Source organism: Centropristis striata, chromosome 1 (genome assembly GCF_030273125.1).
Source record: "Centropristis striata isolate RG_2023a ecotype Rhode Island chromosome 1, C.striata_1.0, whole genome shotgun sequence".
In the NCBI taxonomy this organism is placed as follows: Eukaryota; Metazoa; Chordata; class Actinopteri; order Perciformes; family Serranidae; genus Centropristis; species Centropristis striata.
This window is the reverse complement of record NC_081517.1, coordinates 5288538-5298746: the sequence shown is the minus strand read 5'-3', so window position 1 is coordinate 5298746 and position 10209 is coordinate 5288538.

The following is a 10209-nucleotide window of genomic DNA, read 5'->3' as shown; positions in this document are numbered from 1 at the left end:
CACTATTCCTTCATATACACTTAACCCTTAATAGGGCACTCATTGAAATACTTGGAAATTCCAAATTTCAACCCTAGAGAATATTGGAGGATATTACAGACTGCCAGAATGTGTAAAAAAACAACAACATACGGACCCGGGGGAGGGGGGTAATATTTTGAGAAAAAGTTTACGAGATTAAAGTGGCAAATCTACAAGAAAAAAAGTCACAGATTTATGAGATTTAAAGTGGTGAAAAAAGTTGTTTTTTTCCCCACCTTTTTCTCGTAAATCTGCAACTTTTTTTCACACAGATTTGCCACTTTAAATCTCTTAAATCTGTGACTTTTCTTCTTGGTGATTTGCCACTTTAATCTAGTAAATTTGCAACTTTTTTCTTGAAATATTACCCCATTCATACTTGGCCCTAATATGCCATCATAGTCAAGTTCTCCTCGTACAAGTCATTGAAGAATAACTTTCAGATTTTTTTTCTAAATTTTTCATTTTTTCATTGGAAGTCAAGGTGAATAAAGTTAATATTATTATATTATCATCATACTGATTGGTCAGATGTCATGGTGTCACTGTCTGTGACGTAGCCTGATCTTTGCTGATTAGCTGGAAGAAATCCATGTGGTTCTACGACCAAACAGAGAGACATGGGGACCTCATTTAGATATCCACTGAAGTTACCAAATATAGTTCTTCGCCCAATAAAGGGTTAATTATTGCACATTTTAATAAATTATTGTAAAGGAGAATAAATGTTCTTGTATGTTTTTTAAGGCATCTTATTTTGACAGTCTTCTTGTAAATTATGTGGTGGATTCTGTTAACACACTGTGCTCTTATTTTGAAAGCAGTATGTGTTTAGCAAGAGGAAGTAATTCAGACCTTTAGGCACAGTTTAGCCTTTTGTGATTACAACAACTTTAATTGTAAGCTAATGCTAACCGAACGCCGTATGCAACAGTGTGTTGCACTCACTCTCTTTCTCTCTTCCTCTCTCACTCAGAGGTTGATTGCTTTTAGAGGTGAGGAGTCACAATAATGATGGTTGTATCATCATGTGTAAACAGCCTTGAGCTCAGTCAGTCTTGCAAAGGTAATGTACTGTTCAATGCTTCAATATTTTTTCAAAAATTCTGAGTTCCCAAAATGAAAAAAAGCTTTTACTGCTTTGAATACAGCCATTATAAAGCTGTCATTGATTTAGTGTAATCCTTGTAAATAAATACAGTTTTTGCAATTATAAAATTGAAAAACAAAAGAAAAAAATTGTGACATAATGACAGCTTTCTAGTTTTAATATTACAAGCAGTTCCTGTCCTGCAAGTTACTTTGAACTTCTGAGAATAAAACAAACAACATCTTTTGGAGCCACACAGTACAGGCTGTTGTTGTTCACTGTTATCTAAAGCAGTAGTTCTCAACCTTTTTGAATCGCGACCCCCAATTTAACACGCATGTTGTCCACAAACCCCGCTCACTGAACACAATCTCACACACACAGTTCAGATCACCCAAAAAACAAACAAAATGACCAAAAAATGACTAAAAAGACAAAAAATGACGCAGAAAAGAAACAAAATGACAAAAAAAAGACACAAAATGACTAAGAAAAGACCCAAAATGACAAAAAAAGGAAACAAAATGACCAAAAAAGACACAAAATGACGCAGAAAAGAAACAAAATGACCAAAAAATGATCAAAAAAGACACAAAATGACCAAAAAAAGACACAAAATGACCAAAAAAAATCCCAGAAATGACCAAAAAAAGACATGAAATGACCAAAAAGACTAAAACACATCAACACATGAAAACTTTAACACAGTGGAGACAGAGCTGACTTCCAAAATGATTTGGCGACCCCCAGAAATCATCTCGCGACCCCAATTGGGGTCCCGACCCCAAGGTTGAGAATAGCTGATCTAAAGAAAAGTAATGCACTCTAATACGTGGATAACCTGCATCAATGTGACCCAGGAGGGGCAGCTTTTTACTCTCCATATTATTTCTAGGCAGCAACCTGTTGCAGCTGTAGAAATTATGGCAGGAGGAAAGGAAAGATAAAGAAATATTTGTTAAATTTATTCATTCAGTTCTGTCCCGTGTCCATGTTATCTTGTGATTTCCGGTTTATTTTGGTTCCACTTCCTGTCTGTGTCCATTGTTCCCAGTTTTACTTTCTCCCTGTCTGTTTTCCCGCCAAAAAAACAGTGAAAGGGTCAAAGTTATGTGACCAAATTGGTAAACGTCCTTTTTTATATCTATATAACGTTATATTTAACTTTATTGACACGTTGCCGTGGATACGCATTGTTCTGCTTCTCTCCTGATGATGGCTCGCCTTGTTAGTGACCTGTCAATCAAAGGTAGCCACGCCCCAAATCATACGATTCTTTATCTTCTATTTTTTATTCTAAATGGGGCCATTATTTGAACTATTAACATCAAATTGTCTTGAAGAAGATTTTTTACTAGCGATTGAGACCATAGTGTTGTCCTAGAAAAAGAAATTGAGGTAATAAATCAAGTGAGAAGTTTTCACATTTTGCTTTGAAGTTAATGGACAGAAATGTTTTTGCAGCCACACTTAGAGCCCCCTGCTCACATTTTCGGTAGAATGCAGGTTTAAGGCACTTCCTGGTTTGCCTCCCTGCTCAGACCCGGAGGTTGCCACCTGGTGTATATATAGTCTGTGTCTCCCTTTCTCCTGTGCCAGTTCGTCTCGTCCATGTCATTGTCAGGCCGTTGCTTTGTTACTTTGTCTTTTTAACAGTGGTTTTCTGTTTGTTTTCTTAGTATAGCCTCGCAAGAATGATATTCTGTTTGTTGCCTTATTCATAGCTTAGCCTCTGTAAAGAGTGATTTACATTTTGTTAAATAAAACTTTATTTTGAAACTTTGGTCTCTAGAGTTGTGCATTAGGATTCGGGTCAATGGTTCGGTCATGACATGCATGGGATAAAGAAAGAAAAGAAAGAAATAGATTAAGGGTGAGTGGGATTGGTGGTGGATGGGTCAAACAAACAGAACTGTTGTGCATACGTTTTTGTTATCATATCAACCGTTTATGATGGTATACAGCATGGGTCTCAAACTCGCGGCCCGCAGGCCAGTTGCGGTCCTCGTGATGATATTTTGTGGCCCCCACGTTGATATGAAAGTTTAATGTGAGTTTTATATGAATGACACTTTACTGTGTTGTGTGTGTGTGTGTATGTGTATAAAATTACTTTTTTGGGTAATTCTGTGTCTTTTTTTGTAATTTTGTCTCTTTTTTTTTGTAATTTTGTCTCTTTTTTTAAATAATTTTGTGTCTTTTTAAATAACCTTGTGTCTTTTTTGGTAAACCTGTGTCTCTTTTTTGGTAATTTTGTTTCCTTTTAAATAAGTTTGTGTCTTTTTTGGTAATTCTTTTTTTTTGTAATTTTGTGTCTTTTTTGGTCATTTTGTGTCTTTTTTTAAATAATTTTGTGTCTTTTTTGGTAATTCTGTTTTGTTTTTTTTGTCATTTAGTGTCTTTTTAAAGTAATTTAGTGTTTTTCAGTCATTTTGTGTCTTTTTTGTAATTTTGTCTTTTTTGGTAATTTTGTGTCTTTTTTAAGTAATTTAGTTTTTTTCTGTCATTTTGTGTCTTTTTTTTTTTTAGTAATTTTGTGTCTTTTTTTTGGTCATTTGATACTGCCTCCAGTGGCCCCCAGGTAATTTGAGCTTGAGACCCCTGGTATACAGTAATACAGCATTTTTCTGAATACCATGGATCCATCAGTACACATCTATGTATTGGTTGTGCAGCAATGTGCTGACCATGCTTAGACCTCTTGACATATATTGTTTTCACATGATGCACGTCAAACCCTCTGGATGACAAAACAAACCTGCTAAGGCTGCAAACGTGGAGCTAAAAGAAAAGAGTCAGCGGTTAGTGGATAATGAAATGTTTCCTAACATACAGTCATGGAAAATATTATTAGACACTTGCAAGGTTATAATAGTTTTGGATTTTTCATTAGTTTTAGTTTTAAATTCGCTGTGATTTTTTGTTTTCAAATTCAGTTCGTTTTAAGAGTGAGTTTGCTAGTTTTAATTAGTTTTTATTTTTTGGAAAATGCTTAGTTTTAGTTTTTTTATTTGTTGGATGCGAGATTCAAAAAAGTCACAATAAATGTTCCTTTATTTCCTTTGTCTGATCCATCTCAGCCCCAATAAGTTTATTAAGTCATAAAACCAGATAGATGAAACAGATTTCATATCAACCAAAAAGGTTTACATATGAAAAAAGTTGACAAAGACAAAACTAAGGACTTTTTCACTATAATTTAAGTTAGTTTTAGTTAGTTTTGTAACCACAAAATCGAGTTTCAGTTAGTTATCGTTTTTTTTTTTTTTTAAATGTTTTTTCACTTCTAGTTTTCATTAACTATAATAACCTTGGACTTTTGTTTTCTTCAATTTCTTGTTCATTGTAATGCCTGGCACAACTAAAGGAACCTTTTTGAACAAATATAATGATAACAACAAAAATAGCTCATAAGAGTTTAATTTAAGAGCTGATATGTAGACATTTTTCATGGTTTTCTTGAAAATGATTTTGGTTATTATCAAGAAAACCGTCGAAAATGTCTAGATATCAGCTCTTAAATTAAACTCTTATGAGCTATTTTTGGTATCATTTATTTGTCCAAACAAATGTACCTTTAGTTGTAACAGGTATTAAAATGAACAAGAAAGCATAGAGAAAACAAAGGTGGTCTAATATTTTTTTTAACCATGAATGAATATTGTATGTATTTAGTTTAAGATAAAATTGAACAGCTGAAAGAAAATCACGTTGAGTCTCAAGAGTTTAACACACTGCATCATTCACACAGGCCTCTTTACAGCAGTCGTTTGACTTGTCATAGCAGGAACAGCACAGGTGAAACTAATTACACTGTCTCCGTTCCATTTAGGTGTCCCTGTAATCCATATCAGTGAGTCTGCAGGTGCAGTACCAGGCTGTTGTGACTGTAACACTGAAATTAACTGCAGCATTGTGAACATTAAGAAATACACCTGTTCTTCTCTTGCCATCAACCTGAACTTTTGCACATTGCAGCGATAAATTAACTTCCCTCTGTGTGTGCTTCAACAAACTGTTTTAAAAAAGTAAATTGCAGAACTCTTTTGGTCTTTCATCGTTGTTTCTTTTTCTTTGTTTGTCATGTCAGTGTAGCCAGCGGATGCAAAACCCTTTGAGTTAGATCATATTTTATTTGCAACCAAAGAGGCCTACCTGCAAAATGATGATCTTTGTGTTTAGTGCCAATTACCAAATATTAGCTTGCTTACAGTACAGGCCAGAAGTTTGGACACACCCATCTCATTCAATGTGTTTTCTTTATTTTCATGACTATTTACATTGTAGATTCTCACTGAAGGCATCAAAACTATGAATGAACACATATGGAATTATGGACTTAACAAAAAAAGTGTGAAATAACTGAAAACATGTCTTGTATTTTAGATTCCTCAAAGTAGCCACCCTTTGCTTACTAGATTATAAGACATGTTTTCAGTTATTTCACACTTTTTTGTTAAGTACATAATTCCACATGTGTTCATTAATAGTTTTGATGAATTTACAATGTAAATAGTCATGAAAATAAAGGAAAAACATTGAATGAGAAGGTGTGTCCAAACTTTTGGCCTGTACTGTACATGCTAAAGCAAGATAAATAAACAGTTTTAATAAAACTATTTGACTGAACATTTGCTTTGTGATTAAAAATATCGAGATATATATCGTATATTGATATTCAGCCTAAATATATCGGGATATGACTTTTGGTCCAGCTCGCCCAGCCCTAATTCCACTCTTAAGTTTTTGACTGTTAAGAGTGTAACATCTGGCTTTTCATAGTGTACATATGCATATTGTCATTCTGTCAGTGTGAACACATGTATGCAGTCAAAATAGACATATGATTAATGATGCTAAATTGAGTCACAGCGTTAGTCTTGTTATACTGTCAAATGTAATACTGAAACTCAACATCTTTAGAGTGAAAACAAACTGTATGACAACATAACATTTAACAACAGGTCATGGCTGGATTTTTCATTGAGAAACACACAGCAGTGCACCTGTGGAGCACAGCTGCTGCAGTGCTCTCTGCTGCCCTTTTAGCATTTATTAACGGAGCATTAAGGTTTAATTCCTCGAGGGAATTGAACCGATGGCCTTTTCAGTCACAACCGATGTGCTGCAGCATTCCAGTGTACAGGACACTGGGTCAAACCTCCAGAGACGAAAGGTAAAGGTCACTTCAACGCCAAGGACCCCCAGCTCCTCTCAATCCCATGCAATGGAAATGATCATCGCTTGTCTCTCCGTCCGCTTGTTTTCTCTTCAGCTCCTCCTCCACCCGCTCATCGCCTGTCTAGCCCAGGCGGCAACCTCCGGGTCTGAGTATGGAGAAAAAACCAGGAAGTGCCTTAAGCTGCATTCTACTGAAAATTTCAACAGGGGGCGCTAAGTGTGGCTGCAAAAAAAAATCTGTCCATTTCATTCCAAAATGAGAAAACTTCTCACTTGATTTATTACCTCAGAAATGAATCCTTGAGGGGAAAAAAACAAAAAACGTTTTTTTTCTCACACAGAACAAAGTCCAAAGATGAAGTAAATTCTTGATAAATTTAAGTAAATAGGTTAAAGAAACTCACACAGCACCAGGCGGCAACCTCCAGGTCTGAGCAGGGAGGCAAACCAGGAAGTGCCTTAAGCTGCATTCTACCGAAAAATTCCAGTAGGGGGCGCTGACGGTGGCTGCAAAAGTTTTTTGGTCCATTCATTTCATTGCAAAATGAGAAAACTTCTCACTTGATTTATTACCTCAGAAATGTGTTTTAGGACAACACTATGGTCTCAATCACTAGTAAAAAAAATCTTCTTCAAGACAATTTGATGTTAATAGTTTAAATAATGGCCCCATTTAGAAGAAAATAGAAGATAAAGAATCGTATGATTTGGGGCGGGGCTACCTTTGATTGACAGGTCACTAACAAGGCGAGCCGTCATCAGGAGAGAAGCAGAACAATGTGTATCCACGGCAACGTGTCAATAAAATTATATATAATGGTACATAGATATTAAAAAAGGACGTTTAGCGGTTTGGTCTCATAACTTTGACCCTTTCACTGAATTTTCACTTAATGACAGTTTATTTGGACGTTTTGTTCAGTAAAAATGTCTTGTTCAGCGTTTGGTTGGACGAACAGACACACTTCTTTTCTGTAATATAAAGGGTCTAAAATAATTTGCAATGGCTTACTCTGAGTAAGATGCTCCTGTCCACACTGTAATCTGCAGCAGTGTACTTGAGACAAATCCCTGTCTAATGACTGCTCCTGGTGCCGAAAGTGATTCAGATTCTTTCTCAGTGAGCAAACTAAAGCAGATTAAAACAGCTTGTTCTTGAGATCAGACAACAGGAGGCCTCATTAACATCTTATCAGGGCTAAATAATTCAACAAAATCAAATCGCACTTCACATTGCAAACAACTATCTCAAATTGTTTGACCAAACGACACCCCAGAGTAATTTATTAAGGGAATTTACAGGACCGAGCTTTGATTAAACTGTGTAATGGTCACAGGAGTAAATAATTGGAAATAATGAATAATTATGATAATTAAGGTTAGGACCCTGAGTGTTTTCCGTGGTGCAGGTTTTTCTGCATAATTGATTGCCTTATTTAAAACAAAACAGTTTTGTTTAACAGCAGCTGATGCCAGTGATGATGTTTTTAGGTTTTAGGTTTATTTTATTTGCACAGTTAGAATTACATAAAATGACAAAGATAACATATAGTGCAGGGAGAGGCAGAAAACCCAGATGGGCTTATTTAAAGCATCCACCTAAAATTTCATAGTTAAGAAAGTAATAAACTGATAATAGGAAAAAAAAAAAACGTATGTACAACAAAATAGGAAAGCTCTGACACTTCTCTCCATTCTTTATTATTTCTCCTCTCCGTCGAGATGATTGGATTTTAAAGTAAACAGTCAGATTTCACTTGACATTCTGAATCCCACACACACTCTAAAAATAATGAAGATGTTAGTGGTTGACACTTGCTGGAGTGTTAATTGGTTATGTGTTGAAGGAGCTGCACTGTGAATGTTAACTCCTACTGAGGTGAGAATCCAGCCAACACGAGTATCTCCCTCCCGCTTTAACCTCTGTCAGCTTATTTAAAGCTTACACTACACACTGCACTGTATGTCCTGAGGCCAGAGCAGAGATTAGACTGGAATAATGCAAGGCAAACACACACACATACACACACACACACACACACACACACACACACGCAGGCCCCTGAGGATGTCCTTTCACTGAAACACATACAATCGCCCTGATATGATAATACTTGTGTTTTCAGTGTGGAAGTGAATAAGACAAATCGTATGTCCTGGGAGGTGTGTGTGTGTGTGTGTGTGTGTGTGTGTGTGTGTGTGTGTGTGTGTGTGTGTGTGTGTGTGTGTGTGTTCTTGTACTCCCTACAGAGTGAGGACCAGAACACGTTTTTAACCAACAGAGTGAGGACATTTTGGGGAAGTAAGGACATTTTGGCCGGTCCTCGCTTATTTAATGACTTGTTTGAGAATTCAGACTTTATTTTAGGGTTAAGGTGACAATTAGGTTTATATTAGGGTTGGGCATTTAGTTGTGATGGTGAAGGTAAGGTTACGGGTAAGGGGCTAGGGAATTCACTATTCCAATGAGGGCCCTCACAAAGATAGAAGAACAAGGATGTGTGTGTGTGTGTGTGTGTGTGTGTGTGTGTGTGTGTGTCTGTTCTTGAACTTCCTACATAGTGAGGACCGGAACACGTTTTTAACCAACAGAGTGAGGACATTTTTGCAAAGTGAGGACATTTTGGCCTGTCCTCACTTCTTTAAAGGCTTTTTTGAGATTTAAGACTTTGTTTTAGGGTTCAGGTTGCAATTAGGTTTATGTAAAGGTAACCATGTGTTAGGGTTATGGTAAGGGGCTAGGGAACAAGGTTATTATAGTTAACGAAAACGAAATAACAAAAACTAGAATTGAAAAAACATTTTCGTTAACTGAAATAAAATAAAAACGAGAGTTTAAAAAAAAAGATAATTAACTGTAACTATATTGTGAGGTTACAAAACGAACTAAAATTATTGTGAAAATGTCCTTTGTCAACTTCTTTTCATCCATAATGAATGTGGATAAGGCAAAGAAAATAAAGGCAACATTTACTGTGACCTGTTTTAATCTCCCACCCAACAAATACCCCATTACAAAAAACTAAAACTAATAAAAACTAAACTAAAACTAAAGCATTTCAAACGACTTCACTATTCCAATGAGGACCCTCACAAAGATAGAAGTACAATAGTGTGTGGGTGTGTGTGTGTGTGTGTGTGTGTGTGTGTGTGTGTGTGTGTGTGTGTGTGTGTGTGTGTGTGTATTTAAGAGAGTGAGACAGTGATATATATGTGCACTTTGAAGTCAGCAAGATGTTTAAGGGAGATAAAGAATTGACCATCACAAGGTATTACTATTAATATGTCATCATGTAAAATGTACACACTTAAAAATGTCTCTTCTAATAGTATTACTCCCAGATGTGAAGCAGATGCTGTGCTTCTCTGAGGATCTTACTCAACCCGACTGCCTGAATTTGGCAGCTCTGGTGAAGATAACTGCCTCTGGGAGATGCCGTACATTTTGTGTTTTATTACATTGGGATTCATGAATATTCTAAAGTATTTAATCTGCAGTTTAATAAGTGAAGAAAGGATTCAAAATCCCCTTGAAGACATGTTTAAAATCTTACCAACTGATCTCCACCAAGCTCTATTTAATAATCCTCTTCCGCTTACATTTACATGTCATGCATTTAAATAATGCTCATGCATAAAAAGCAAATATGCTTATTCTTTGACTGCAAGTGCTTATTCTTCAAACTGATTTACTTTTATCAAGGACTCAGGAGTTCAACTTGCATTTCTGTTTGAGGAAACTTTCTGATTTTGCTTCCTTGACAACAGCTCCCACTCTTAAAACAATGGTTATTTGTTGAAACTCAAACAACAACAACATATTTTCTAGACAAGGGACCTTATGTTGACTATCGGAGTGGAATTTGTAGCACTTAACATTGGTCAATTTTTCAGACAACTCATCCCCAAGTGAAACT